Source organism: Petaurus breviceps, unplaced genomic scaffold, assembly GCF_028583685.1.
Source record: "Petaurus breviceps papuanus isolate PSGF00001 unplaced genomic scaffold, PetGlider_PUasm1.0 140, whole genome shotgun sequence".
NCBI classification, from domain to species: Eukaryota; Metazoa; Chordata; class Mammalia; order Diprotodontia; family Petauridae; genus Petaurus; species Petaurus breviceps.
Genome location: NW_027185698.1, coordinates 27,862,962 through 27,867,566, shown reverse-complemented (window position 1 = coordinate 27,867,566; position 4,605 = coordinate 27,862,962).

Sequence of the window (4,605 nt, the reverse complement as noted above, 5' to 3'; positions counted from 1 at the left end):
GCTTAGTCCTGTTTATTATAATCCAAGTATTGGCACATGGGAAGTGACTGGCATGAAATTCAGAGTCCAGCTGGGGAGTTGCCTTGTAATGTCAGGAATTTCTTGCTTATTGCTAAAGAAAGTAGTTAAAAGAAGTGACTTTATAACTCACAGGTTGCAAAATATTAGACAAAAGTTGAAGTCAAGGACTAAGGCCCTCTCCAAGAAAACAGTCCCACCAGGTTTTTCTTCTGGATTTTATTCTGATCTCTGTTTACTAAAAGGTAGCCTGGATGTGTCACTGGTAAGAAAACAAATCTTCATGTCTCTTTTCCTCTTTTTCTTGTCAGGCAAAAACTCCTTTTGCAAAAGTGTTACTGCATGGTAGACTAGAAGTGTTACTTTAAACAGGGATGGAATGTGAAGGCTGGTTCAGAACTTCAAATGCAGGATGTTATTTTCAGGGTTGTAACTCAGCCATGAAATTTTGCTCCAGGCTGAATTTAACATGCCAGGTCTGGGCTGAGAGATGAATTTTTCATGCATTTATTTCATTTCAAAATTAGATGCATGTTTTTTTTTCACAAAAAAAAATGATTTTGCACATGAAAGCTGAGAAAAGAACATTCACCCACAAGGTTCTCTCTAGGCAGCTGAACCCAAAAGGCAAAATTTTGAGTTAATATCAGTTGAGATCACACAGGATTTTAGATATGGTACTTGGGCAGGCCAGCTAGGTGGCACGATGAATAGAGTGTGGGGGCTTGGGTCAGGAAGACTCTTCCTTTGTTCAAATCTGGCCTCAGATACTTACTAGCTGTGTGGCCTTGGGCAAGTCATTTAACCCTATTTGCCTCAGTTTCCTCATCTGTAAAATGAGCTGCAGAAGGTAATGGCAAAACCACTCCAGTATCTTTGTCAAAAAAAAAAAAAAACAACAACCCAGAAAGGGTCACAAAGAGTCAAACGTGACTGAAACAGCTGAACAACAGCAATTGTATATATTTGCATGTACAAGTACATATAGGGGATGGGGGTGAGGGAGTTAAAGGAAGAAAGAAAAAGGATAAAACCTTTATCTTTTATGAAATACTGGTTAGATTAGTAAATCAGAGATTCTTAAATTCGAGTCATGTGTCTCTTGGGCAGTTGGTCAAGACTATGAACCCTTCTCAGAATTGTGTTTTTAAATCCACAAAATAAAATACATAGGAATACAAAGGAAACCAATTATATCAATATACAGTGATAAAAATGTTTTTTTAAAAAGTTCACAGACTTCAAGTTAAGAACTCTTACAATAAAAATTTTTTCAGTTAAGTAAAAAAAAAATTTCAATAAATCATGAGCTTCTGAGCAGGAATTATCTTTTGCCTACTTTGTATCCCTAGCACTAAACACAGTGCCTGACACATAATAGATACCTAATAAATTTTAATTGATTTATTAAAAGTCAAATACGAAGTGCCCACATAAAATTTCCAAACTTAAAAATCTTTTGACCTAAATCATGCTTAAATGTATATACCCATTTACCACCCTTTGGTCATATGTATTCCTAGAACTCAATCTCTGCTCTCTTTTCACTTCCCTCTGCCTGTGTCAATGCAACTCCACCCTCCAAGCCCAGTTCAGATCTCACCTTCTTCCTGAAGCTTCCAATTCAGCTACTATGTATTAAGCACCTACTATGAGGGTCTACTATACTATCCTTCCAGATAAGGCCTTTGATATAAGGCAGTTTTCAGACAAAGAAATCAAAGCTTATCTATAGTCATATGAAAAAAAAAAAGCTCTAAATCTCTATTTCTTAGGGAAATGCAAATTAAAACAACTCTGAGGTACCACCTTACACCTATCAGATTGGCTAATGTGGTAAAAAAGGAAAATTATACTGTTGGAGGGGATGTGGGAAAACTGGGATACTAATGTACTCTTAGTAGAGTTGTGAACTGATCCAACCATTCTGGAAAGCAACCTGGAACTATGTCCAAAGGGCAACCAAACTATGCATGCCCTTTGATCCAACAATACTACTACTAGATCTGTATCCCAAAGAGATCAAAAAGGCAAAATGGAGAAATGACCTATTTGTAAAAAAAAAAAATATATTTATAGCAGCTCTTTTTATGGTGGCTAAGAATTGGATATAGAGAGTATACCTGTCAATTGAGGAATGACTGAATAAGCCGTGGTATGTGGTTGTGGTAAAATATTATTGTGCTATAAGAAATAATGAGCAAGATGGCTTCAGAAAAACCTGGAGAGATTTACATGAACTGATGCAAAAGGAAGTCATCAGAACCAGGAGAACAGTATACACAGTAACAGCAATACTGTACAATGAAGAACTGAGTGACTTAGTTTTTCTCAGCAATACAATGATCTCAAACAAAGCCAAAGGACTCAAGATGAAGCATGCCATTTGCCTCCAGAGAAAGAACTGATACTGTCTGAATACAGACTGAAGCATGTTGCTTTTCACTTTCATTCTTTTTTGTATTCAAGTCTTCTTGTACAAAATGACTAATATGCAAATGTTTTTTACATGATGACACATGTATAACTTATGTTGGATTGTTTTCCATAGGGGTGGGGTGGGGAAAAGGATAGAATTTGGAAATCAAAACTTTTTCAAAATGTTAAAAATTGTTTTAACAGGTAATTGGGGGGAGGGAAATAAAATATATTAAGAATAAAACAAAAAAGGTGAAGGTGACACTATGCAGATTGGTCATAAAATCATAGACTTAGAATTCACAGGGACCTGAGAGACTATTGAGTTTAATCCTCACTTGGAAACTGAAGCCTAAAGAAATTAGTGACTTGCCCAGGGTCACACCATTAGTAAGTAACTGAGGCAGAATTCTAATTCAGGTCTTCCCAATCAGCTAGCTAAAATTCTCTCCCCTGGGCCATCTAGCTGGGATATTGTAGAGCCTCCTAAATGAAACCTCTAAGCACCTGAAAGATTTCAACCTCAATATTTATAGAAGAGAAAGTAAACTAAAAAGGCCTATTCTCCAGATTATGATATTCAAGTAAGAGGACATCCCATTGAGTTAGTTGACAAGTACCCACATCATAGACAGATGCTGTAAATGGACAATGAACTGGACCCAGAATTAGAGAGGAGAAGGAGAGTGAAATGGATGACATTCTGAAAATAACACAGGGTTCTCAGTGGCCCCATGTATCTACCTTTAGCAAAGACCCAATTTGTAAACATAAATAATTCTTCCGTCTATAACTATTTTACTGCAACTCATGGAATGTCATTGTCTCTGAAGATTTAAAGTTGTATGTTAAAGTAAGGACAATATAGGGGTGCAGGAATAGGCTACAGCATTTTCCCAAAGAAAAATTTCCCAAGAGATGTGGTCCCACACATTATTGTGCTCATGTAATGAGGAAAGGAGGTGAATCAGTCCCATAGCAAGAGCAAGAAATAACTGACAACTGGTCTACATGCTCCATTGGTGTCCATGAAATGGCAAAGGAGTTAGCACAGTGAGTGGCCCCAGTTTGTAGACATGCAGGAAGACGTGGACAAGGGTCTCCCAGGATGAGAATGCATGGGTGGATTGTAACCTGCACCTTTGCAGGGAGTAACCACAAAAGTTAAACCACAGATCCATCAAAGTCCATTAAAAGGTATTGCTTCAGGCAGTGGAGGTGCAGAAGTGATAAATGGCACTGTCCTTGTCCTGGGAGGGGGATGCAATGCAGCAAAGTGCGAGTGGGGAGGTGGGCAGGGATGGCCTTAAGCATAGACCAGGAAAGTAAAGCATGGCAAGATCTACAAAAACCAAAGTGATGAGAAATTTGAAGGAGAGTTGGTATTTACATGTGTGACTGGGATGAGGAGGAGGGAAATCATGAGGAAGTTAAGGAAGCTTTCATATAGCAGGTGTCACCTGAGTAGGGCCTGCCTTGAAGAAAAAAGGGGATTGCAATAGTGAAAGATGGGAAAGAGGGAGTAGGGTCTCTAGTTCCAAAATGGGGGCTGGTATGAACAAAGCCATAAAAATAGGACTGGGCAGGATGAGAACTGGGAATCAAGACACTGGTTAGAATGAAAAATATAGGGACAGGTAGGCAGTGCAATGAATAGAGCACTGGCTCTGGAGTCAGGAGGACCTGAGTTCAAATTTGACCTCAGACACTTGACACACTTATTAGCTGTGTAACCTTGATCCCAATTGCCTTCCCTTCCTCCCTCCAAAAAAAAAAAAGAATGGAAAATATTTGAAGAGGAGAAGTTTGAAAATAAAAAAAGACTGGTCACATAGATAGAGTCAGATTGTGGAAGGTTTTGAAAGCCTGAGTCAGGATGTTAAGCTTTATTCCATAGGGCAGTGGTAAGCTAGTGAAAGTTTTGGAATGAGGAGTGATGGGATCCTGGAAAAATACTTCAGTCCTCATTGATCTGCCTTTGCTTTGAACTCCTGCAGCACAGGCAGGTCTCACTTTTATGTACAGTGGGAAAAGCATCTTAAAACAGTAGAAGTCAAAAGTCTCCCTATGCATGAGTTGTCTGTTTGAACATGACCGGGAACTGTCAGACAGGTAAATAATGCCTATAAGAATAAGACAACCTCAAGTGAATGGATCAGCCAAAAGTCA